This window comes from Equus asinus, chromosome 25, assembly GCF_041296235.1.
Source record: "Equus asinus isolate D_3611 breed Donkey chromosome 25, EquAss-T2T_v2, whole genome shotgun sequence".
Classification (NCBI taxonomy): Eukaryota; Metazoa; Chordata; class Mammalia; order Perissodactyla; family Equidae; genus Equus; species Equus asinus.
The window spans coordinates 30,239,645-30,266,946 of NC_091814.1; the positions used below are offsets into that span (position 1 = coordinate 30,239,645).

General features: G+C 51.3%; 1 long non-coding RNA gene across 1 annotated transcript; it reads right to left on the reverse strand.

The window, feature by feature from the left end:
• Positions 1-10,569: 10,569 nt before the first annotated feature.
• Positions 10,570-26,641, reverse strand: LOC106842722 (uncharacterized). Its single transcript, XR_011498312.1, has 5 exons — positions 23,063-26,641; positions 22,126-22,214; positions 21,730-21,907; positions 20,113-20,281; positions 10,570-18,980 (listed from the first exon to the last, which is right to left on the reverse strand). It is a non-coding gene; the product is annotated as an uncharacterized lncRNA (long non-coding RNA).
• Between the last annotated feature and the right edge of the window lie 661 nt (positions 26,642-27,302).

Here is a 27,302-nt window from a genome sequence, read left to right on the forward strand (position 1 = left end):
CAGAAACAATGTGAAATTGAGTGATCACAGATTTTTTTTCCTAAGCTGCATTGGGTTCATCATTTCCAGTCTGATTCAGAAAATATTCCACCAAAATGGTCTGTATAAACATAGCTCTGCTGCCCTCCTGTGGACTATTCGGGCACTTCACAGTCCCTTCCTTAGTCATTCAGAAGTTTGTCATTGCTCTGATTCCCAGAGCCTTTTTTTTTTTTTCCTGAGGAAGATTAGCCCTGAGCTAACTACTGCCAGTCCTCCTCTTTTTGCTGAGGAAGCCCGGCCCTGAGCTAACCCGTGCCCATCTTCCTCTGCTTTATATGTGGGGCGCCTACCACAGCATGGTGTGCCAAGCAGTGCCATGTCCACACCCGGCATGCGAACCGGCAAACCCCGGGCCGCCGAGAAGTGGAACGTGCGAACTTAACCGCTGCGCCATCGGGCTGGCCCCCCAGAGCCATTTTTAATTTCATTTTAGATCTAGTAGTAACTAGCTCTTTTCTGCTTTCCTTCTGTGAAATTAGCATTTTAAAAACGGCAAAACTCTGTCTCTTATTGCTTAAATATGAGAGAAGTGTAACATCGGAGACTGTGGTCAACAAGCTATTTTTCCTTCAACTATTCCACTATTTCCTTCAACTATTCCTTCAGCTATTGTCCCTTACATACGAGAAGGTGAACAAATTGCCACAGTATAGATAACATTGAGAGTTACCCACCCATATTCCTGACTTGCCAGCCCAAGAAAACCTGTATGGGGGTGGTAAAACTGATGTTAACAGAAGCCACCTAGGTTTACAGAATTTACCTTGCTTATGCAGCTTTTAAAGAACTGAAGTGTTGTATGTCCCAGTGGAAAGCCTCGTGCTGAACTATCAGAAAGAGGAGCTCTGACAGCCTGGTGCTTAGGGCTTGGGGCTTCACTCAGAATTCTGGAGACCACTGTCATTTGGATGAGCACTTATTTATAATGTTGGAGAAAAGGATCAGTCACCTATAATCATCCACTGTGACCTAAAAAGGCTCCTAGAGAAAATACACCTTTAATTTGTATTTGACATGGGAGTCAATAATTAGAGAATTCCTTGGGATGGATCCCATAGTGTGCAAGTGAATCACATGGTGATCTTGTTAAAATGCAGGTTCTGATCCAGCAGGTCTCAGGTGGGGACCAAGGTTCTGCATTTCTAGTTCCACATCCTGCTGGTGGTTGTTTGGCTGTCTAATATCCTCCAGAGAAATATGAGTCCTGATACCTGGAACCTGTGAACTTTACCTTCTATGGCAGAAGATCTTTTACAGAAGAGATCTTAGATGGAGAGATGATCCTGGATTATTCAGGTGGGGCTCTAAAGCAATCACAAGTATCCTCCTAAGAGGCAGGCAGAGGGAGATCTGAGTACCGCAGAAGGCAATGTGACCACTAAAGCAAAAACACTATGCTGCTGATCTTGAGGACGGAGGAAGGGGCCACAAGCCAAAGACTGCAGCTCTGGAAGCTGGAAAAGGCGAGGAAACTGATTCTATCCTGTGACCTCTGGAGGGAGCCCCTATACCTTAATTTCAGCCCATTGGAACTGATTTTGGACTTCTGACCTCCAGAACTGTGTGTGTGTTGTTGTGAGATACTGTCATGGTGTGAATGTCTGTGTGCCCTCAAACTCCTATGTTGAAATACTAACCCCCAAGACGATAGTAGTAGGGGGTAGGGCCGCTGGGAAGTGATTAGGTCTTGAGCACAGAGCCTTCATGAATGGGATCAGAGTCCTTATAAAAGAGACCCAAGAAAGTCCCTTCACCCCTTCTGCCATATGAAGTTACAGCAGGAAGGCACTGTCTGTGAACCAGAAAGCTGGTTCTCACAGACACCGAGTGCCAGCACCTTGACTTGGACTTCCCAGCCTCCAGAACTGGGAGAAATAAATGTTGCTTATAAGCTGACCAGCCTGCAGTATTTGGTATAGCACCTGAAGAGACTCAGAGAGACTCCAAGTCTGTTGTATTTGGTACAGCGGCCACAGGAAGCTAATACACCGATGCCAGGGGTCCTCAGACCACACATTGAGCAGTAACGCCTTGTAGAAACAAATCCATAGAGGAGCGGCTCTCAACCCTGGCTGCACATTAGAATCACCTGGGGAGACTTTCGAACAAAAAAGGAATGTCCCGGCCCCATCCTAGAGCAGTTAAGCCAGAGCCTGTAGGGCTGGGATTCCTAAGAATGACTATTGAAAGGCTCCTTGGGAGAATCTAGTTGGAAGGTGGGGAGGACATGAGTGCAGTAGAACAAACCCCAAATATATCTTTTCTTGTGTCGAGGAAGACTCTACAGCTGCCCCAAAATAGGGACGCACTGGTCTGCCAGGAAGCCCCCTGAAACTCTACACCAGCTTCTCAAAATGCAGGCCTGGGCCAACATCTTCCCTGAAGAATTACCAGGTCGAGACACAACACATTCTGTTCCACCTAAATGGTCAAAGATGTGACTTGCCTCACGTTTATCAAGAACTCATCGGCCTTTCTGTCCACACACGGGAACTGTTTCCAGAACAACTCGCATGAGGCTTGAGGGTGGCTTCAGTCTGACACTCCCTCTCCACCCACGTTTACAGTCACATGTGTGGTCAACGGAGCTAAGCGGACGCACGCCTGACCATACGTTTTCTATCCAGATCGAAAGTATGGCCTTGAAAGCAGACTCAAGATGTCTCCAGAAGAAACATCCTGCTTACCATTTATTACGAAGAAGCTCCGGATGGCAACTGAGGGCAAGGGCTGTCAGCCTCCACGAATAAAGCACGTGCTCCTGCGTGAGAGGCAGTCAGTTACTCGGGGCCTGGGCTTTGCTTCTCGTGACCTAGACACGTGGACTGTTTAAAATTAAACACTCAGTGGGAGCACCAGATACTTTATGGAAAAGATGTTTTAATTCATTGTTTTTGTGCTTTAATGCTAAACCCAATCTTCTAGCACTTACTCATTTGGGGACTGGAATCGGGTCTGCCTGCGGGCAGAATGCTTGTCTTACTTGTTGTGTTTGCAATACCCAGGCTGGAGCTTGGGACACGGCAGAAGCATCAATAATTGTTCAGCTGGTTACAACCCATAGGTCCTATCGTGGCCGACCTCAGCAGAGAAGAAGAAAAAACAATTTAGTCTTAACTATTCCCACCACCACATCCCGGGGACGAGAACATGGATTCTCCAGTCCACAGCCTGGAATAGCACTGCAGCCACAGAGATGGGGTACATCTCATTCACCGGGAAGTTTTCCCAGCAGATGCTTTACCCACCCCCCCTCCGCTCCCCCCCGCCCCGACCCCACAGGGCAGGGCAGCATCTAGAGGGAGACTGGCAGGATGTGGACTTAGAAAAGCTTCCCCGGTGGTTGAGTTGCCACCACCTGTTGAGAACCGTGTGAGTGAAATAAAAGTACTGCAGGTAGTTCACAGCTGGCCATGCAGCTCCTGTGCCAAAAGCTCAGTCAAGGGCCACGGCCATCCTCCCTGAAGATTCCCCAAGTTCAATCCCCTCTAACGTCAAATCTGGCTCATCTCTGAACACCCCTAGAGAACGGGTCCGCCCTGTCTTCAAGGGGCGATAGAAACGAACAGCCGAAAGTAGAACTGCGTCTCATAACGCAACTGGAATCCTCAGGCTGCTCCCATTCAAGGGCCCCGTGACTGTAGGTTCAGTTAAGCAAGTTTCTCGAGGGAACCCTGACTGCAGAGGGGCCAGGGCTGCGGCCAGTCTGGACCAACGTCAGTTTTCCCATTCAGTAAGGAGCATCCCTCGGCCCAGGTCTTCCACGTTCCTCTCTCCTGTACTCTGTTCTCTCCTTTTGTTTCTTGGCTCCTATAAATTCGTTCTTGTCTTAACGGGCTTCATTTTTAATGTCTGTCTGCTGTAAACTACCTCAAATTCGTTATGAAGTAGGTAAGATCTGCATAGCAAATTAACTTTTCAGGACCTTTCTCATCAGCATAGAATTATAAATGGAAAATAAGAGATGAAAAACAGACACAGTAAGTTGAATACAGCAAAACATTTATTAAGGTCAGGATGCATGAAGAGACTCTTCTTCACAGAAAGATAACTCAACAGCAATGAATTTATAGAATTTACAGCACCACCACATTTCAGCAAAATGCAACTGAGGACATCAGACACACTCTAGTGATTTGTTTTTAAAAATCCGTTAAATTCTGTCTTACCTCTGCAATAAAGTATCATAAATGCAGTTAAAGAAGTTAGTAGGAAAACATGTGATCTTCCTTCCCCCTCTCTGCCCATCCATCTTCCAGGAAACCACAGGGGGTTGCTGACCAGACTTGGCACGAGGCTTCGAGGCTGCTGCTTTTCCCCCTACATCATAACCGATTTCAAATGGTGCTAGACAAAAACAGACTCTGAACACCAGGAGAAATCGGTCAGCCTGTGTAAGAGATGGGTCCAGTGGTGCTCCTGGGGGGCCGCACTTGACAGTGCAGCTGGCAAGTCTGATTTCAGCTGGGCTGCAACGGCAGCTCAATGTTCCAGGGCATCTAGGAGCAGGCTGACAGTTCTGATGTGGATGAAACAGTCCTGCAGGTACACAGCCCTCTCCCCCTCCCTAGTACAATCAAGTACTCAATCCAGCATTTCCCCATCACTGTGCTCAAAGGCCCTACCAACAGGTTACTACTGGTGGCTGCTGCCACCTGTCAACAGAAAAGAGTATTGCAACCTCTGCCCCTGCTCCAACCACTGGATGTCTTTCAAATACAAACCCCTCCCTGCACTGTCACCCCTCCACAACCCGACACACTCAACAGTGTATTCTGCTTTTCAAGTTCTTCCTTTCTTGAACCAGCTCAGGTGGCAGGAGGAGGGGAGCCAGTCCCACAAGCAGCAGCTCCTCTGCGGTTGGCCCTTTGCTGTGCTGCAATTCTTACTCCTAAAACACTGATTTCAAATGGTGCTAGATACAAAGATGGAAAAATCTAAGCCACCATGTGAAACCAGCTTCCAGAAGAAGAGGATCTCACTGAAGAAAGGAGATGCGATCGGAAGACCCAGCCTCTGCCCTGAGGAGAAATGTCTTCTTGCAGTTCTACTTGTGACGTGATAACATAACGATCCGTTAGAAAGGCAAAGAGGAGAGTTACACAGTGATGCTCAAGGAAAAGGGAAGTCACGGCTGATGCTTCACATAGACAATAGCAATACAAAACTCATGAATCCTAGTTAATTCTGTTTAATGCCACCACCAGTCCCTACAAACTATTATATATATGATGGTGAAATAAAATGGCCAAAGCTGAATTAAAATGTGTGAATATTTACATTAGTGTTGCCTACTTTATAAAATAGTTCACAAATGCAAAGCGTTTTCCGATTTTACTCACTTCATCAGAAACCAGCACCCTGTCTGCCTATGAGGCTCCAGCCACTCCACAAAGGTGAGTTTCACCTGGCCAGAGCAACTCTTCCATGTGCCCAATTCAGGAAGAGCATGGACTCCTCCTTCCAGCCATATGAGTGTCAGAACACTGGCAATCTTATTTCACCTCTGGTGTGACACAAAAATCCGGTGTCCTAAAACTGCATTAAGCAGATCATCCTCTAACACAAGAACTGAGTTTTGTTTTCAAAATTTCCTAAAAATAGGATTTGCAAACTGTGTTTAAGTTTGATTTCCCATCTCTTTTGGTTGTTTGAAGCTAAGGAAACATGGCTGTCTGTCCTCTGATACCACAACCAAGACAAACAAGAGCCACACAGTAGAGTCTGTATCTCTCACGTTTCCTACCAATTCCTTAGGCCTCCAGATACAGGCTTATATTTTTCATGGCTCCTGGAAGTGACAGCATGTGCTGTCTAGGGAAGAGAAGGAAATAAACTCTGAATACCAAGCTGTGCTCTTTAATTCTCACAAGAGTCCTGTGAGGCGGGTATTATTCCCAATTTTTGCAGAAGAAACTGATCCTTAACATGGTTCAAAACCTTGTCCAGAGTCTCAGGACTAATGAATGGGGAAGATCTTAGATCTAACTCCAAAGTCTGTGTTCCTGCCCCTCTGCCCACTGCCACCTGCTCCACAGCTGTACTCTCATCTCTTTCTGTTCTTGAACTTCACTAAGAGCAAGGCTGCTGGGGGCGGGGGCATCCTAGGCAATATTTCTGCGTGGACGTGGGATGTTACTCACTGCACACACATTAAACTGGGGTGGAGATGAGAGCATGACTGCAATTCCAAGGGGCCGGGTGGTTTGGGGTGACTTATTTTGTTGTCCTGCACCTCTGGTGGCTTGCGGTCTCCATAGCGTGGCTGTGGGAGTGGGGAAGATGCTGAGATGAACCGCCCCGCAAGGCCTGTGCTGGACTCCTCAGTGATTCTGACACTGGCCCCAGGCGCGGGAGCCTGTGGGGCTTTGCAAGGCCTCAGCCACAGGTGGGAGAGCTGGGGGTCAGTTCTGCCCGCAGGGGCTGTGAGTGAAGACACCTGCAGCCAACAGCTGGGCCCTGTTAACCAGGTAACTGCTAGGGTTTTAAGGTGAGGAGTGAGTGTTAAATGTCATTACTGTGGGGTTCGAATCCTATAAAACAAAGGGGTTCAAGGAGATCTACATTTGGTAATTCTGAGCTTTTCTGCTTCTTATTTCAGTCAAACCCTTCTTCCTTAGCAACTTCCAACTGCCAGTATCCACAAAACCCTTTCCTAAGGTGTCACGCAGGTCTCCTTCAGTCACGCAGACAGCATCCCTCCTCCCACCAGAAGGCTCCTGCACACGCTGGTCCCTCTTTCTGGAACACCCCCCATCCACTCTCCCATAACTGTGACCCTCCCACTCCCACCCCAAGTAACCCAGGTCGTCGGAAGTCCTCCCTGAGCTCTCAGCTCAGCACCCCCTTCCTCAGGAGAGCTTCCCCCGGGCTAGCCCGGCTTCCGGTTGGTGGCCCTCTCACACCCTCAAGTTCTTTTCCTTCAGAACACACTTATGCCATTTGGTCATCCAGGTGATTAGTTAATGTCTTGCCTGTGACCCAGGAAGCCTCAGCCCAGAGCTGAGAGGGGCTGCACAGGGCAGAGGAGCAACTGTCACTGAGAGAACTAAGGGACTCGAACCAGCATGCGGGCTCCCAGCTCCTGAGTTGTAAAATACTCTTAGCTCTCTGGAAAAAGAGATAAGAAATCATTAACAATGCATCGCTGTCAATACTCTCAAAGAAGAGGAGGAAGAAAGTAATCTTAGTACCAAAACCTTCTGCCCTTTCAATCCCACTGGATAAAAGGCTCTGTTCAGATCTCAGCCCTCCCAACAGAACCAGGCTTCTCTCTCCAAGTCAGCTGGGCAATGACTCACTTACCTGAAACAGGCTGGCGTTTTTGTTCCCGAGTTGGATGTAGCTGGGTGTTTTGATGGGGGCTGGGCGGGGCCTGCTCTCCCCAGCACCGAGCCCAAGGCACCCAGATGGGTAAGAAGGCAGCCTGGGAAAGCCCCAGGCTGCTGAGGGTTCACTGTCAAAGGCAGGTGGTGCGATCCTCCCACCCTGACCTAATGGCCCCATGCAAACCGGCCAGTGGAAAAGGGCTTGGTAGGTTGCTGGGAAGGAAAACCACCCACCCAGAGGGGTGGGCATGTCAGCCCTGGGAGGTGCCACCATGCAGGAAGAGGGCTTGGGGAGCCCCACTGCAGCCCCGGTCCATCTCTGGGCCCACATCTGATCTGGAGGTTTTCCTACCCGTTCATGCCTAGGACACTCCTCTGCCTGGGCAGGGACCTTACGGTGGAGGAAAGGTCACCACAGAGTGAATCAGAATACAGGGGCTTTAATTCCTGCTCAGCCAAGACTCTCAGAACAGCGGCCTGCACCTCCGGGGAATGGCCTCGGAGTGTTCACCTGAACAGAAAGGGGGCTGGTAGACTGGTCACTGCATGCTCAAATATCGGGCCGGAAACTTAAGACAGAGAAGCAGTGACAGCATGCAGCAGAAAGAAGTACAGTGACCTGGAGAGGCTGTGTTTTGTCTAAAGGCATGCAAAATCAGATACATTAACAAAAACCAAAACAACCCTGTGCCAGCCAAACAAAAAGATCTGAGGGTTAAATACAATTCACGGGCCATCAGCTAAAGAGCAGGCTGGAGATGGAAAAGAGAGCTGCCACTTCATTTTATAAAGGATGCTGTCTTTTTAAAGTCCTAAGAACCCTATCTATGCCCAGCATGGTACCCCAAAAATAACATGGGAGGCAAACGGGAAGGAGAGAAATACTTGTTTAAGAAATCCAGAAGCAAACCCCCAGAACAAACAGATATTCGCCCCCAGGAGCCTCATGCTGCTGGCTTGTTCAGTGCTACCACAGTGTGTTCAAATCCAGAATGCTGGGAAGCTTCCTGCCAGGCAGCAGCTTCTCCCTCCCGGCCCGGCTGGGTGCTGAGTCACAGCTACTTACATGACTGACGCAAGTTCCAGCCAGAGCGGGGGAGGGGTGCCGGAAGCAGAGCCCAGATCATCCATCTTCCTGCCACTGGAAATGCTGGTTTCAGGGCTCCTGGCAGGGAGGAAGAGTCATCTTGGTGAGAGAGGAGCCTGGGGAAGGCCCTTTTGAAAAAGGGGAACGTTCTGCCCTCCAAACAGTCCCACACCATTGTGTGTATGAACTGAGAGGCCCAACCCAGCTTCCTGTCACTCTGGCTCTGGCCCAGGCCCAGTGTCCTGGACATTTTGTCTTGAGTTGTCAGGGTGGGGCCTGTTGCCAACTAGCTGTGGTCACCGAATCAGAGGAAAGGGTGATAAAATGAAGGGTATGTGTATGGGGGGCTGGAGTGAAGGGGAACATGGAGCTGGCTCGCTCTCTCCGGCAGTATGGCCCCCAAAAGGCAGGATCAGCATCCAGGGACCACCACACTTCCCAGACCCTGGATCCCAAAGTGGGAATAACACACTCCAGACCCAGTGAGCCCCTCAAATGCCCATTGAGGTAAGAGGGCCAGAAGTCACAGCTTTCTCAGTGACGTGGGCCCAGCATCAGCTCTTCTGGTTTCCCTTGGGGCAGGGGTACGGAGGCCTATGTTCCCAGGGAGCCGCTTTCCACAAAGTTAGGTTCTCTGTCCCTTCCTCAACATCACTGGCAAAAACCTGGGCCTGGCGATCTCCCAGACCCAGTAGAGGGCACAGAAGCCCTTGGTGGGAGTGGCTGGCAGGCTGGCACACCATGGCTACTCTGCCCTTGGGATGTCATGGGGTGTGGGGAGCAGCAAGAGACAGTGGGGAGTGAAGGGAAGGAGAAGGGACGCAGTAAAGACAGGAGCATGGATGTCTGCATGTTCCCCCAGAGAATGGCTTAGCCCCAGTGGAGGAGGACGGGCGCAGCCGTGAAGTGCTTTCAAGGAAGCCAGTGCTTTCCCCAAGAGGAAAAGCGAGCATGCCTACGGTCTATTACATAAACACAATGCCTACCACACAGTTCACAGGTCCAAACCAACGTGGATCCAAAGGAAAACCACCAATGTTGCTCCCCTGTCACTCCCAAATCATTTACTCAACTCAGTAAAGATGGATCAGAAGTGAAACTTCAGTCTCAAGTGAAATCTAACTCTGCAGGTTGGGGGAGACATGCCCCAGAGCCCAGCTTCCCCATCTCCCCAGGCAGAGCTGGGTTGCCCCCTCCTTCAGGCGCCAAGAAGTAACTAGCGGATGCAGTATCCCACCAGGCACCCCACTCACAGGACCTCGTGCCTGCTTGCTGGGAGAAGCACGTTCCTGTCCCCAGGAGCCCCGCCAGAGGTGGGCCCCGGCCTCTGCAGCACAGCCCTCACTCCTCCTGGAGGGAGAGGAGAGCATCTCCACAAGTCAGACATCCTCCCCAGAGCATGGCCCCCAGCGGGCTACCAGTAAGCCTGGGGCATACCCACGAACCTCCAAGTGGCGGTTCTACCCAGTACCTGGGCACACACCTGGCAGAGCACATGGACTGGGGCACACCTCGTGACATGGTTCCACTTCCCTAGTTGGGGGAGGGAGGCTGGGTAGACAGAGGGTAGGTCCAGAGTCCAAAGCCAACTTAGAGCACCTTTCTCTCCTGCTTCCCCAGCAGCTGGCCTGGCTAGTAGCTGTACCTACACTGCTATGCCAGTCTTATTCTGTTATCAGGCCCTCTGTCTGCCCGTCTCAGGACGTGGAACAGTGAGTGGTGCGAGGAGGCAGGAGGAGGAAGGAGGAGAGAAGAGGGAGGGAGTGTGAGGGAGGGAGGGGAGGAAGTTTCACAGTCTAGTGCATTCTCATCAGATCAGAGAGAGGGGAACACGTATGAACTTCCCTTTTTCAAGCGCTTCTCTGCCCGCTTTCATTTCGGTTCCTTCCCATCTGGACTGGGGATGGCGCGGATGGCGGGCTGGGCAGGGGCAGGCACTCAGGTACCCAGCCAACTGGGCTCTCGCCCGGCTCCATCTCAGCCTGGCAGGCTCTCTCGGCCGTTACCCGGCATGCCCTTCTTCTTGTCAGGGAGGCCTCGCCCTCTTGTTTTCAAAGTTTTATAACAGTATTGTTTGTTGTCCAGCAGATTAAATTCTTTTGGAGGCTGGGGGGAGGGAGGGAGGGCGAGGAGGGAAAAAGAGAGAGAAAATACAAATAACTTCCATCAGGGCCAAAAGATTAAATGAGTTCCTTTTTGATCACAGAATTCACCTGTCTTAGAGAGAGGCTAGTGGCCAGAAGCCCGTGTTCCCTTCCTCTCTGTCCCTCTCCTCGCCTAGCAGGGTGGCATGTGGTCTCAGACTTTCAAAGCCACTACTCAGGGTTCAAGCCAAAAAGAAGAAACAGCTAACAGTGTCTGGAAGGTTTGTGCCTGAGCAACCCCCACCCCAAATAGGAAGCATGCTATGGAGCCAAGCTAGTCCTGGCAAGGACACCCTCGACCCTCGTCCCCTGGGGTCTGGATGACCCACTGCAGGCCTTAGGTGGGGAGGAGGGCTCTGTGGGCAGCTGCCCTGTCTCAGAGATAGGTTCATGAGCTTGTGGTTGTTCGCATTTGAAATAAAGGTCGTACATTCAACAACGTCAGAGACAGAGACACAGGAAGAACTGTACCCCAAGGAAATAATAACACAAATGCACCAACAAATAATCTTGGATACCTAAGAAATGAGTAAGAGTGGGAAACGAGGGAAAAAGGAGACAAAAAGTCCATATAAAATGAGCACAATCTTACAGACAGCAGTGCCCACTGAAAGGTCCCAGACCTGTCAGGCCTTTTGATGCTAAATCTGCAGGCAGGAATAACACAAAAGGCTATATGATTCTCCATATTTAATACAACCTTCATTTAGCCATTAACCAGTTTATTTCAGACTCTAGTTATCTCTAAATAGCATGCCCATTTGAACAGACACCTGAGTCTTCAGCATAGCAGGCAACGCTGGTGGTCCCCGAGCTCTGGACCTGCCCTGAGACATTCCTCTCCCATCTCTACCTTTTTAGCAAACCGTGTCTGGCCCTGCCTCCCGTGCTGCCACACACATACACACGCACACACACACGCACACAAACTCATTCACGTCTCCAGTGCCTATCAAAGGTCCCTAGGGCTGGGGGCATCAGCAGGGTGGGTAGTGGCAGTGGTACAAATACAGGTTAAGAGCGGCTCAGGGCTCCTTCCTGGAAAGGATGACAGACAACATGCCTCTCTCCTTTGTTTATTTACAAATAATATCAGTCCTATAGGGTCAGTTCCAGAAGTTCTCTCTACAAGGGGAACAAGGTTAGAGCTCCAGCCCCAACACTCACGTGTCCCCCTGCCCCAACCCAGCTTAGGCTTGCGTCAAAGGCAGAAGGGAAAGATGGAGAATGCAGCCACAGGGCCGCTCTAGATGCTGGCACCCAAACCTCAGGGTGTTCTAGGAACGATCAGAGTCCCATGGGCTCGGGACTGGAAAGACCCTGTCAAAGACACCCAGCCTCCCCCTCTCAGATAAAGAGGCTTCGTCTTATGACTGACAAATAATAATGTACAACTGAAATGGTACAAGGTTGTAGACTATCATAACGTCAATAAAAAATAATATATAGAAAAAATACAAAAAATAAATAAAATTAAAAAAAATAATAAAGACGACTTTGTCTTTCCCCAGGAGCCCTCAGCAAAGAGGATGCCATGGTTCTCCCTGAAGTCTAGCAGAATCACCCTCCCAGAATCACCTTCCCACACTCCAGGCAAACGGAAAGAACTGGGTCCGATAAGACACACCTTCACATGTAGTGACTGAAGGCTTCATCCACCAAAACACCTCCCCTGTGGATTCCCCATCACACAGTTTCTCTGCAGGCTGAGCTGCATTCAGGGATACAAGTGGACAGACATCTGCAGGCTGCCCCCTATCCAAATGCAATCCCTCCTCAAGGCACACCACTGGATAAAGCCTAAACCATCTTTGCTAAATGTGCTGTACATAAAGATAAAGACTTCTCTTCTCCTTCATACCAGTGCTGGTCTATCCGAATGAAGATCAGTCAGAGGGCCGCACGGCCAAGAAGGCATGCAGTGCACGCCCCGCCTCAGCACCCCTTAGAAAGAGCGGGTGCTGTGCTCAGCATTCAGAGAACACCGACACCAGAGAATTCTCTCACCTACCTTCCTCTCCATGGGTAAGGCCTACTTTTTCAAGTCAATCATGAAGCGAACATTCAGAGCTGAAGCCAGCATTACTAGTATCTTACTTTACATCGTACGTTAGCCAATTCTTCAGGCAGGTGCTGTACACTAATTAGCCAACAGGTAACACACACACAACGTGCATGCTGGGGCAAAGCTCTGTGCGTACCTTATATATCTGTTGGAAAAAATCTCAGAGATCCCACAAGGAGGCCTCATCTCTAAGAGAGCTACTTAGCAGAAATATGACTATATGCACATGCTTGAAGTGTGATACAGATGTGTCAGAACGGTTTGAAGGACCACATATTCCAGAAGCTTCCGTACGGAGGAAACCTCACTAGAAACACATGGTGAATGGCTGGCTTTCTAGCCAAGAAGAGCAAGACAGTTTTCACAAGAGCACCAACAAGTTGAAAGAATCAGTGACTAGGAGAATCTGGATATTCTGAGGTTTCCTTCCCCCTTCAATACATATCAAGGGGGGACCTACAGCTAACAGAAATCAAGTCAACTGACCAACTGTCCATCGCTGCCCCCATCCCACTGGTCAGTAGAAGAGCACAACTAGAACCCAAATGACAACTGGAGTCAGGGGACCTGGGTGGGTGACCCAAATTAAGCAGGTAGAAGCAGTCAGATCTTAGCAGGACTCTCTCTGGCTCAGTTTCATCAACTAGCGGGGTAATACCACCTACCTTACAGGGTTGTTTGAGGAACAAATGAGCTAGCAAATGTGAAAGGAGCAGAGCAACATCACAGAGTGCATGCGAGACGATGGTTACTCATCAGTTTCCCTCCTGCCTGAGTCCTAGCCCAAGTCCCTGTTTGTTACACATTCCTGGGGGTGCGAGGGGCGTGGGCTCATGATTATGAGTCCCAGGTAAGTGTCCAGCAAAGCGGCAAGCAGACGGTGTCTTGGAGAAATGGAGCTATTTTTAAAACTCGGCATTCTGTTCAGCGGATTGCACAATGTGTGCCCTCAGCCCCGGGGGCTCCTACCCACGCAGCCTTGGAGAAGTAGTGGACGCTGGGGACTGAGGCTGCCATGGAGAAGCTCAGCCAGGGCCCCAGCCACCCCTGGCCCTGGCCTGGCCTTGCACAACAGCTTGAGAAGGCCTGAGACCCTGGGCTTTCCGGCATGTGTTTTATTTTTGCTCTCTTTTAAAGAGTGACTCAAGAGTAAAAAGCCAAAATGGAACTGGTGGCTCTGAGATATTTTTGAGTTTTTTTTTCTTTTCTCATTTTCTTTTCTTTTTCTTTCTTTCTTTTTTTAATAGAAGGGCTTCAACAACCAAATGAGTAAAGAAGGCTAAATATAAAGGAAAACTTCCTGACAGCAAGGGGCATGGACCCTGAATAGATGTCTCAGGGAAGGCACAGGACGCACGGGACCTGCGGTTCCATTTTCTCTCCAGGATTTAGGGCCAGAAAGGACGGAGCATCTTTCCTGGAGCACGGCATCTCAAGCCACCCCCTGCAGCACAGCAAGCCCCACAGCAACTCCCACACAACCCATCTCCAGACAAGCCTCTTGGTGGGAGCCAGAGTCCATATCCTCCATCGTGGACGACCCTCATCAGCCACCTTCACGCAATCACCAGCCCCTTCCCACTTACTTCTAAGGGGTCCTTCAAACACTCTCGCCACCCACCTGCCCTACTTGATGCCACAGCATCTCTTCAGAAAACAGAATTGCAGTTGCTTTCAGGGACAGGTCCTTCAACATCCCCCCTTCTCTTGTAACTCAGCTCTAGTTTTCCTTGTCCTGAGTTTCTGGCTGAGAAATACTTCCATCAACATCCAGGGAGCCCCTAAAAAGATTCTGGTTCAACCCCTTCATTTTATAAATAATGAAATTGAGTCCCAAAGAGGTAAGAGAGCAAGTGAGTTTTTACCAACGGAGCCAGGGCCAGAATCCAGGCCTGCTGATTCTCCTACGCAAGCAACGTAAGCCCCTCTTTCCCGGATCCCCCCACAACCACACCACCAAGACCCACACCGCACCCTTGGGCAACATCAGCCCCCTAGCAGCAGGTGGCAGCTTCCGCGGTCCAGGTGGGCCAGGTGTACAACTACGGGGCCAAGGAGGGAAGAATCACATGACCTGACTCACCATGGGCCTGGCCGCTGCTTCTGCCACGTAAACAAGTCCTGAGCCCTGGAGCCGAAACACACTGGGAACACCGCCTCCCCCATCTCCAGCCACCAAATTGCCTCAACCTCTCAAGACACAAAGCTCAGCCAAGCATCTGACACAAGGTGACTTCTCCTCCCTGACCCTCTGCCTGTCCCTTCCCTATCGCGATAATCTCGGAACCACGTGTTCTGCCAGGAGAGGCTGAGCTCAGAGTTCTGCCTCTACAGGCACATATTTTACCAGTGACTCAGCAAAGACTTAACCCGAGTGTTCCCCTGTGCTTCGTGGACAGGAGAGGGGCATGGTGACCAGGCTGAGGTAGAGACGCCAGCTGGCGCCTGGTGAGGGTAGGAGACGGAAGGCCAAGAGCAGCCACGGCTAATGGAAAAAACCCTAGTCTGCTGGTGACCGAAGACTTGACGTCTACGGCCACCTTGATCGCTGACTCACCGCATGTTCCTGTAAGCTTTGGGGACCTTGGATGATTCTCCTAGCTGTTAGGAAAAGAGAGGGGTTAGCATCCATACCAATTCTAACTCTTTGAAGGCTCGATCAATATGGCTTCCCCAGATGGCTGAGGTCCTTCAGTCTCTTAAATTCCCTCCTTGACTAACACTGGATTCCCTCTTCTTACGTATGGGCATCCTGCTTTTCCATATATGTCTACTTGATATATTCTTTTTCCTTTTTTTAAAATTTTATTGAGGTCATGATAGTTTATAACATTGTGAAATTTCAGTTGGATATTATTATTTTTCAGTCACCATATAAATGTGCCCCTTCACCCCTTGTGCCCCTGCATCCAATCCCCTTTCCCTCTGGTAACCACTAAACTGTTCCTTTGTGAGTTTATCTTCCACACATGAGTGAAATCACATGGTATTTGCCTTTCTCTGTCTGGCTTATTTCGCTTAACGTAATACCCTCAAGGTCCATCCATGTTGTTGCTAATGGGACCATTTTGTCTTTTATTATGGCTGAGTTCTACCTGATATATTTTTTAATTCTTTTTTTAAAAAAATTAATAATGGCCTCTCCCCACACTAGAAGGTATACCCCATGAGGAAGGAAACTTGGTTTTGTTGAGTTCTGCATCCCCAGCATCTAGTACAGTCCCTGGCATATAGCAGAGGCTGAATACATATTTGCAGAAGGGATGCACTGGCCATGCTCAGCCCTGCCTGTCCATGGATAACCACAGGGTATCTGCCGCTGCCCTGCCTCCCCCAAAAAGCATGTAGCATAGCCATCCCCGGCGACTGCAAAGTTCCCTTGGGTATCCAGCCTTTCATTCTGGTTCACATCAGTTCTCCTGGCTGCCTATCCTCTGAGGGTCTTAGCTCCCAAAAGTGTCTGACTTCAGCCCAAGAGGAGGAAGAAAAAGTACAGGCTTTGGAATCAGAAGTGCCTGGGTTTACATCTCAACAATGGCACTTCCCAAGTGTGTGACCTTGGTGACATCACTTAATAACCACAGTTTCTTTAACTGTAAAAGAGGAGTTATACCTACTTCAAATGGTTGTTCTGAGGATGAAATCAGCCAAGGAGGACCCTTAACAAAGGTCAGTTTCTGACTGCATGCTGAGACCAAGAACTCTGATGCCGTCTCATACCTTCATGCCTCATTACATTCCCTGATCTGGGCTCCATGCATACACATATCCATTCAGGGCTGCAGCAGGCAGCCCTGGTTGAACACTGGACACATCCTCCCACCCCCTCCTGGCCTTGAGCCTGTGGTCAGACGATGCACAACCATCTCCCCACGTGGTTCTTTCCATCCTCGTCCCCCCATTCCTCCCCTGCCCAGGGTCGACACTATTGCATCAGGCTCTGCACAGGCCTTGGGGCCTGCAGGTGTTCACTGGCTTTATCAGCCCTTGAACAGCTCCTGTAGAAGGAGCCAGCAAGAAACCAAACCCAGTCTGTGCTTTCTTCACAGTCACTCCAAGTCCCAGTAAAGGAAAGCAAAATGAAGGCCTCCCACAGACAGCTGGCTAGTGGAAAAGGACAGTATCTCTCACATATCTCAGAGGGAGGCAACATGCCCAAAAAAGTGACCAGCACGAGGTACAGATCCTCTCTAAAGCTGTGGCTGCAGCCTTGGGGGCACTTGTGCCAGGGGACAGAGCCAAGATATGCATTAAACAATTCACAGCCCTGACCAGACCAGGATTCACTGGAACAGAGAAGGTGCTGACCAATCAGGTCGCCTGGCAGGGCCCCTCCCGCTCACCTCCTGGCCAAGCCACACCACCACCACAGCTCCAGCGCCACCAGCTCTGTTAACCTCTGCTGGACCCCAGATGGAAAGGCCCCAATGCGGCCTCCTGGTTCCCAGACCGTAGGGACTCAAAGGTCAAGAAAGAAGTGCCAGATATGCCTGGTCCCCCTCTCAGGGGATGCCAACGGTTCTGCTAGTCTGACTTGTGACACACAGTGCCCCACGTCACAGCAGCAGAAGCCAGGTTGCTGAGCAGGGAGGAAAGAACTAGATGAGGGACAAAGATAGGAAAATCACCAGGGAAGTACCAACCCCAATTCTGGAAACACCAGAGGACACAGGGACAATTGGGTCCCAGGGAGCAAAACCAACTTCCCCTTTGCTGCCCACTCTAATTATCCCAATCTAGCCAAGGACAGGGTAGTCACCCACTGCCAGGCCCAGGGACGTACCACACATGGGAGCAGAGGCTCCTGAGCATGGCCAGCAGCTCCATCTGGCCCCAGCCCTACAGCCAGGGCTGGACAGACTCTAGCCAACACATCTTGAGGGACTTGGCCCGCTCCTCTTCATCTCCCCAGCTGCACCAAAGCTGATCTCTTCACTTTATTCGTGTTCCAGGTCCAACACCCACAGCCATCCCCCACTGATCGCTGCTAGAGGGGCTGGGAATTGTCAAATTCCTTGAAGGAAGAGACACGGGACTCTTCCAAACAGCCCTGGACTCCTCACTCAGCGAGGATCCCTGGTCGCTCGCAGCCAACTCAGAGACTCATCTCCAATGGGAAGAAGAGAAGATGAAACACCGAGAGGCAGAATTTGCCAGTCTTCCCTGGACAGCGGTGGGAGAAGGCTGGGGCCGAGGACACAACACCCAGATCCCTGAGACACGAGCAGAGAAGTGGGACCCCACAGGAGCCCCTGATAGGAGCCAAGGTACCCAGCACCATTCCTTTTATCTTTAGATTCCAGACAAATCTGCTGTCAGCTAATTCCAACCAGCCCTCCTTGTCCAGAACATGGCAGAAATCTACTTGATAGGAGAGAGATTTCCTGGTGACGAGGCGAGCGCCCACAGTCCACTTTCTGAACTGACTCTATAATGCAAGAGACCTGCCCAATTCTGCAGGTCACTATTACTGTGACCAGCACCAGGTGCGGCAGAGAAAAAAAACACCTCTGTGTCAACTGCCTAGAGATACTTTGTAATGGCTTACTGGGCCAGCGATTTTTTTTTTTTAAGGCAAAGGCAATCAGGGCCTAGAAGAAGTGATTCACTCAAAAAAAAAAAAAAACCCAAAGTGGGGAAAGAACCCCAAAGTCCACTGCCCAGCCTACAGTCTAAACTCCAGACCAGAGCCCTAGACTAAGGCCCAGCAAGGCTAAAAGTATCTAGAGTCAGAGAGAATATCCACTGGGACAACATGGGGCAGAGAATGCCTGAGCCCCAGGCAGGTGCCTGGCACCTCTGAGGGGTTAAACTCAGAATCTCGCACCAAATGCTGGGGGCCAAGGAGAGTTCCCAGTCAGTCACTGTGGGAGGCCCAAGTGCTCTCCAACTGCCACGCCCAGCAATGCCCCCCAGCTTTCTCCCAGACATCCTAGCAGCCCGATCACTTCGGCTCGCTGCCCTTCCCCCAGGCATTTGCTGGTTACTAACCCCATTCACAGAAAAGCCAGGAGTAGGAGAATGGAAAGAAGAGAGCAATTGTTTGGAAGATTCTGAATGGAGAAGTTTCAGGATTGCCCACTGAGTAAGGAAAATGGTCTCTGTGGGAAGGGAAGGGGGTTGGGGTTAGGGCAGAAGGAGGCAGCCCACATCTGACTTACCTGGGAGGCAGAGAAGGGGTTAAATCCTATTTTCCTTGCTGCATGTGGTTTCCAATAACCAGCCTGGTGATGATTCATGACAAGACCAGGATCATGTCCTATCAACCAGCATTTGCAGTCACAAAACCACATAAACTGGTGGCTCAACGGCACCTATGAGAGGGAGGAGGCAAATATCCAGCCCCCTCTACCCTATACCACCAGCGTAACACGCTCATTCACTACCCAACTCCTCCTGAGGACGGCTGACCCTTTTCTGCCTGATCTAAGCCAGATTTCCAGAAACTCCCAACGGGAGTGAGGGCGGAGAACAGATAGCTCCCGGATGCCTGTAGCTGGGTTTGCCCTCATATATCCTTAAAAAATCAAAGGAAGGAGAAGGAAGAGGTGGAGGAAGGCAGGGAAGACAACAGGTCCATAAGAAGGAAGAGAGAGGTCAATAGACATCCTTGGGAGAAGCAAGGCAGACAGGAAACCAAGAAGACATACGGGACTGGTCTTCACCGTAGGCCACACCGTGACTTCAGCCACACTGTGTGCCCCAGCCTCTCCTCCTCCAAACCCAAAATCCATCGAGAACCATCAGCCCCTCCTGGCCCTCATCCCACATCAGTACCCTCATCCACATGACTTTTGAATCTATTGCCATCTGAAATAAGAGAAAGGAAAGCAAGCTTGGCAAGGCTGAACCAGACACAGACGCACACACATGCACCCCTTCCCAGAATGAAAGGCCCCTCAGAGACGGCTCACACTCTCGAGGTTCCGGCTCTCTGATAGAAGTGCTCCTCTCCCACTGGGGAGGGCGGACACGGCCGATAAGAATTGCTTAGCACAATGCTATATATAGTCTAGGTTCCTACCGGCCTAGAGATTTGGAGCTAGAACTTGGCAGAGAACCATGCTAGATGCTGGCAAGAACCAGCCTCCCCCAGGCAGCCAACTGTGAGCCTCACCTCCCTGCTGGGGCAGTGAGGGCAAGCAGGGTCCTCCCCCTCGGCCCATTAACACCCTGCACTGAGGGACACTGGCTTTTGGCTCCGTTTTAGGAAAAATCAACTGCTCCTGAATGTGAGGGGGACGTGTGGGGACTGAACGCTGAGTTCTAGCCTCTCTGCAGCCCTCCAGCAGCACTAGAAAATCGATCTTGTCCTCTCTTATGGAGGACCAAGGGCGGGGGTGGGCAGGAAAAAAAATGGAGAAGACACAGCAGCTGTCTGGGTTCGATAAACATCTATCCACTTCCAGTGTTTGAAGGAATAAAAGAACGCAAACGAATACTTACTGCAGAGAACCAGGCTGCCAGGCGTCCCCTTTTTTTTGCTCCAAATAAATGCAAACGGGCCCTTCTATCCGACAGTATGATGCTGTCTTCTGCATACCACCATCCTCAGCTGAGCCTGAGTCTCCAGGAGGCTGTCACCTACTCATGGAGCTGAAGTCCTCTGAGTTCTCTGTAGGGAAGAAGTGAAGGGAAGACAGGTGGGCTCAGCTCACAGGGCCAACCAAGCAATGAATTGTGTAGGCCCCAATCAAGGTCGCATCTGGGGTTAATATGTAGCCCTGGGACCATGGTCCTCAGCTGCTGCTCACCATCCAATGACACAAGCAAGACAACACTGGGCCCATCGTCCTGGAGAAAGGCCAGTACCAGTGGGCACAGGGGTCTCATCAAGGAGGGCCTGTCCATCACCTCTTTCAGAAAACAAACCTGAAGGACAACAGAGCTCTGCAGTATAGAACCTGGGCTCTCTTTATGCACAGCCTCTGGACAAAGAAATATGAGATGCAAAGGCTTCAACACCCACATATATATAATTTTTTTAGGTCAAGTTGCTCTCTACTCAGGCTCAAAAAGACATGATGCAAAGGGCTGGGGGTGCCTTTGCACTCTGGGTGGGGACAGCTGGCTTCCGTCCCTTGCCCTGCCTAACTCTCTGCTGTGACCTGGGCCAGCTCTCCCTGCTCCCTTAGGCTCCCAAGACCCCAAAGCCAATCCTTCCAGTGATCCCAAATGAGTCACCGCGGGAGGTCCTTGGGGAGAGGATAGGGTGCTCAGTGACAAACGTCAGTGCTAGCATCATCTATGGGAAAGCATGAGACTGAAAAATGGTACATGGAGAAAGGAGGCCAGGAGCTTCCAGGCCAGGCTGTCCCTCATTTCCCACGACAAGTTGTTTGCTTCTCTGCCCCCAAACACTGGCCAAGGGAGAGAGAGGAGAGAAAGGGAAGCCGTACGCTAGGGATGAGGGTTTGGCCATGATTCAGTGGCAATGGAGGCCCATCTTCTCTCTTGCTCCCAAGAAGGCATGGCGGGCTGGGCGGGGCCAGACGGGCGGGGCAGAGGGGGATGTCACGCGCACGTAGCGCAATGCTGCAGATTCAAGAAAAGTCTAGAACCCTGAGCCGCCATGATGACACACACACGCAAAACGGTCAAGAACTCAAGGCCCACTATTTCACCTAAGAGGGAAGGAAAGAAGAGCAGGATAGACAATAAGCTTTGATTTGGGACAATGAGGAAAGGCTGTCTAAGAGCTGGCCTTCAGTTTAAGGCCAGTGACATGAATCTACCATCTTCACATGATGCCAGCAGAAGAAACCTAAAACGCCATATCCCCATGACGGGCACTTGCTCCTGGGGTCCTGGAGGACCCGTGTTCACTAAGAACCACCAGGTCCACCCCTATCCCAAGAAGGGACTCACCCTCTATGCAAGGCAACAAGCCACAGCGAGAAATCCCAAAGGGCTTTCTGGCCCTGGGAAGATGTCTCTCCTTCGGGACCAGTGAGAGGAGCTCAAGAAGTGACCCTATTTGCCAAGCTCATCTAACAACACAAACAGCTGTATTTTCCCTTCAGATTCTAAAATTCAAGTGTCCACCGAGTCGTGTTGAGTTACCTGGTGTCGCCCCCACCCTGATGTCCAGCAGTGGCCTTCTTCTCTGCCAAGCTCTTCCTGAAAACGACCCCAGCCTAAGGGTCAGCTCCGAGCCCTGACAAGCTGTTTTTGCTGCTTTCATGTTGACAGAACGTCCTGGCCACTCGGCTGAGCGCTCCATCTCCCGGCTCCCGACACACTGAGTCATCATCCAAAGAGGAAAAAAACAACAAAGCAGCCGTCACCAGGGTCCCCACTGCCGTCGGCTGACGACTCACGGGCTGTCGTCACTCTCTGCTCTGCAGCCCCGGAATTGGTGATGAGGGGCTTCAGGGTGCCTGACTTCCCTCCCACGGGGTGCAATAGCGTCAGGAAGCAGACAGCCACTGCTGAGGTTCGGAAGGAAGGGAAACTAACCTGGCATCGAAAGGCTCCCAGGAAGGCTCACCGGTTAACCCTCACTCTGCCACCACCAGTTCTCACGGCTCTGTTCCCACGGCGTTTTCCTGATGCAGAAGTTAAAGTGGTGTTTACTCCAGGTGGGGAAAGGCATCACCTGGCAGGCTTCAGGTACGTACTGCCCCGTTACCTCCTGCCCTGCCCCTGCATGTGGGATCACTGAAAGCAAGCAAGCTCCCTTCTCCCTCATTTCTTCTCGAGCCACCTGCTGTGTTTCTTTCTTAAGTTCTTGATAAACAACTGGGCAGGGGGAAGGGAGCTGCATCACTTTCTAATGGGGATCTATTTGCTTGGCAACATATTAGGCATTTCTGCGTAGTACATTACAATGGCTCCATCTCACTGACTAAGGACACTAACACTTAGAAAAATCAAATGACCTGTCAAATAAGACCACCCAGCTAAGATGAGACAGGGTCAAGATGCAAACCTAGGTCTGTCCAAAAGCAGTGTCTCTGCTCCCTGCCTTCCACAGTCTCCACTGACTTGGGGATCGAGAGCTTATTCTTCTCTGAAGAAGCTACAACCCACCCCACCCTCTGACTCCTCTTCTACGAGGAAGGTGACCAGGATAACTAAAGTCTGTTAACCCATCAATTTCAGCTACCAAAAAAACCCATCATCTTGAGTGAACCTGGCTGTAAAGGAAGCGGAGAAAGGTCCCGAGGTAGCAGTGAGGGTGGCATGGAACAGCAGCTCAATGACCCAGACCTTGAGCTCAAGAAGATCGGCCACTCAAACTCCCACACGGCATCAGGCACTTACAAAATTCCTTAAATAGACACGTTTTGGGGATCTACCTCGTAAGAGGCATTTTGCAGACACTGAGGACTGAGAATGGAAAAATGCAAAGGCTTTGAGAGCCCAGGGTTCTAATCACGATTGGAACACTCACCAGCCACGGGACTCTCCTCGCAGGGCGTGGTAAGGAATAAGTGAAATAACCGTCGTGAGAGAGCCTGCGTGGTACCTGCAAACAGGAGGCAGCAACTAGGTATGTGCTTCCCTTCTTCCTGCCCTAGCCTCTCAAAGCTCACAATCTAATAGGCGACATGAGACTCACACACAAAGAACCGTAACACAACTCAAGTAGCATTAAAAGAGGGAGGAAGCGTATGGGAGTCTGGCCGAAGGTGGCAGGGGTGGTTACGAGGACTGCTTCTTGTGAAGGTAATCAGGAAAGGTGCCCGGAGGACAGTGGGACTGCCGCAGGTGGGTGCGGAGGAGAGGAGGCAAAGAAAAATATCTCCAGTTAAAACAGAGAGAAAGGAAAAGGAAGAAAAAGTGAGTCTCCTGGTTTTGTTTCCACCTAGGGAAACTTAAGAGAGGTAAGACTGTACAGGAGAGCTAAGGCTAGTTACAGACAGCCTTCGGCATCATGCTAAAGGGAAGGGATTTTCTTCTGGAAACGACAAGAAACCATTTTAAATCCCTGAGCCAGAAAGACAAGATGGCCGCTGCACGCAGAAGGGCCTGGAGAGGAGAGGGACGGGCAGCAGGGAGCCTCACTGGAGGACTACAGCTGGAACCATGGCACTGGCAGGGGGCATGAAGAGAAAGACAAGAAAAACGGTAAAAAGGCAGGACCATCCAGACAAATCCTCGAAGCTGCCGTCGACCCCACCCCCGTCCCCGTGGGGAGACTGCCGGAGACACAGCCTACTTGGGGAACACAAACCACAGGTCTGACACATCTGAGAGGAGCTGCCATGTCTCTGCCTCCACTCTCCCCTCAAAACTCAGCTTTCCCCCAAACTGCTCTAAGCCTCAGGCTGATGAGGGCATGGGAGACCCAAGCCTTCGGGCAGCAACGTCCACGCTCTGGCAAAGCCGGGGCCCCAGGCAGTGGAACCCCTATCCAGGGCTGTGTCCGAGGGTGGGACTGGGCGGTCCTGCCCCTGGGGCCTCTACTGCGGCAGCCACCAGTGTGCCCGCCTCTGCTGCGCTTTTTGCCCCCCCTCCCCTCCTCCGTCATAGCCCCCACCCCCCGCCCACTCTGCGGAACTGGCACAGCAGGACCAGAAAAACCAACGCCACCATGTCGGAGACCAGCAGAAATGCCTCCAAAATGGCAGCCTCATGAGGAAAGGTGTCCAACAATACTATCAACCCACCCAGGGAAAGGGAAGCCAGTGAGACAAGGGGAGTGAACTGTCAATCACCTCCCAACTGGGTCCCCCCCACCCTTCCTTACTCTCACAACTGTCATATCTTTCCCTTCGTTAACTTCCTCTCAAATCAAAAAGCAAAAGAGGAAAAGAAGGGCATGACCTCATCCCCCCCACCGAGAGGTCCTGGGGGCCATAGGTGACACAGGGCATTCGGAAGGACATTCTACGTTCTGTACCCCAAAATGGGGGACAGCAGTCCACTTCTGTCTTCAAACCCAACTGGACAAGAGCTAGCAGTCCAAGGGAGTGAGGTCTTTCATTGCTCCCCCATCAGACCCTCCTCAGCTTTGCGGGCCCTGGGGAGCCAGGAGGTAGGGTTATGAGGAAGGGCCGAGAAAGCACAGACGTGCCCTCTGTTATGTAATAAGAAGGGCGGTGCTGTCCTAGGCCGAAGACCCAGGGCGCACTGCGCTCCCAGATGCGCAGTCATGGGTGGGGGCCACTGCGCAATGGTGCAGGGCTAGGAAACCCCCTCCCCACAGACGTGAGAACGGCAACAGGACCAGATGGAGAGCCAGGACCCTGATTTTTCCAAGTCCCCCTCCCCCTACCAGAGGCGAACAGCCTGCTGCCCTAGTTCTGCTCTCACTATCCTCACTCCACAGAATGACAAACCTTGCCTCCTAACCTGGGACCTCCAAATCTCTCATGGCCCTGTGGCCTCCCGGAAATCCCACCAAATACGCAGTTTCTGAGCAACATCCTGGGGTCAGTCCCCATCCTCACCTTTCCAAGCACCAGGGAGCAGCAGCTTCCAGAAGGCAGGTCCTTTCCATACTGGGCTCAGCTTTGGACAGCCCCGGACGTCAATGCAAATCTCTTGTCCCCGGGGAGTAGCCCAGAGTCAGCAGGAAGCCCAGGGTGGTGGCAATATCAGCAGCAGCAGCTCTGCCCTACCTTGCACATGCGTTTCCAGGGGAGCCAAGAATTATTTTGCCGCAACACTGAGGTGTGGCTGATTGGAAAATTCCCTTTTCCGACACAAACTAAAGAACAAATATTCTCTTCCAGTTTGGTCAACCCTCTGCGCACCCATCTCCCCAACCCTTGCCCCTCCAAACAAAAGTTTGGGAAACCCTCAGCTCCTCTTCCTTATAGTGCATGAGATAAAAAAGGCTTCGACTGGTCAGTCAAAAGCAGGTACAGACACAGGAACATACGCACACCCCTAAACAGATTTTAGAAAGCTGCTGGGCTTCTCCCCCCCTCCCCTTTAAGCAAGTGAAATGCAAATTCAGATTTGATACCCTGCCCTCAGCCAATCAAAAAAAGGTTTTCACCTGCCATTGGCCCACCCACCAATCAGAGGAGGTGTCTGGAGTGAGAGCCCTCCCCTGGCCAATGGAAGGCCAGCTCAGTCACTTAGTTAATGATGCAGCAGTACAAGGAAGGCCATCACATGTGAACTGGAAGGGTGCCAACATGGAGACACAGAGAGCGCAAGGTAAACAACTTTCCAACGCCAAAAGGATGACATTTAATCTCTAAATGCTAGCTTCCCTTCTCAGCTCATCCTTAACCCCTCTCAGCTGGCCCTATAGACCCCGGGAGCCTCACTACCTGTCCCCCAAGAGCTCCTAACAAGATCCAACAGTGACTGCGTCACCATTCCCCACTTTTCCCAACTACGCAGTGACAAACCTACCAGCTTTACCCCACTTCTCCCAGCCCACGCCCCATCCTGCCCACCTGCTCCCCACCAGCCCCAGATTCCCAGGGCCCAACACTTCAATAAGGCACCCCTTGGAAAACTGTCCTCCTTGCCTTCCTCTCAGCACTTCTCCTTCTCACTCTCTTCCACCTAAGAACTGCATGGACAGACAGACAGACGCTGACACCCAAACAACCTGGAAAAGCAGTCTGTCTGTCTGTCTGTCCAACAGAAGAAAATGGGGGTAAAGGCTGGGAGGTCAGGTGGGACGACGGGGACAGCTTGCTCCTCTCTCCTCTACCCTGGTCAGGCTTGAGCAGCTGACACTAAGGAAAAAGAAATTAAAGTGGAAAAAAACCCTCCCTCAGAGAAAAAATAGCAAAAAGCGAGAAAGAAGGTGAGAAAGACAGAGCACCCACATACGCAGAGACATCGCCCCCGATCCCAGCAAATACGTACGTGGGTGAAGAAGGGGGTTACGCCATCGAGTCCCGAAGCCCGTCGGACCACCCATCGTAGCCTGCGCAGACCCAAATCTCGGTCCGGCTGTAAGGTGCCGCAGTCCCGAATGTTCCAGAAATTGGTCCCGTTAAACCTTCCACCATCGCCCCGCAACCTCTTGCTCCAACCCCTGCCCCCCACCACCACCCCACCTCCTCCCCGCGGGAACCGCCCGTGCCACCTTGCGTGTCATCTCCTTAGACTAGGCTACCCAGAGGCCTCCGGCCCCCCGACAGATTCTGAACGCTTGGCAAGTGAGCTGGCAGAACCTGGTGCCCGGTGTTGCTATGACTTGTTTCTTGATTTCTCTCTCTCTCTCTGCTGCAGCACGGCTGTTGCTAGCAGACCTATCCACGGAGCGCTCTCTCTCTCTCTCCTCTCTCTCTCTCTCTGAGCTCTGTGACGCAGATCTAAATTCTCCAGTCTGCTCCTTGTGTTGCAAGAGCAGAACTGCAGCTTTTCCCCTGGAGAGCCGGAGGGCAGTGCCAAGGCTGGTCAAACAAGGCAAAAAAAAGTTGGGCCTACACTCCGCTTCTCTGGCCACACTTCTCAGCCCATTTTTTACCCTCCACCTCACTGCTCTGGGGCATAGAGGGCCTGGTCCCTGCAGGCTCATGCCTGCCCTGAGGGCTTCCCAGCCACAAGACTAGCTTAACTCTTTGAGTGACAGCGCCCAGAACCCAGACAGGACTGTCCCACGCTCAGTGTTGCGTCATCTTTTCTTGAGCCACATGAGCTTCTCCCAGACATGAGAAAAAAAATGGTCCTCACCCTGAGACCACCATCCTATTAACTCTTTCTGCCACAGTTAC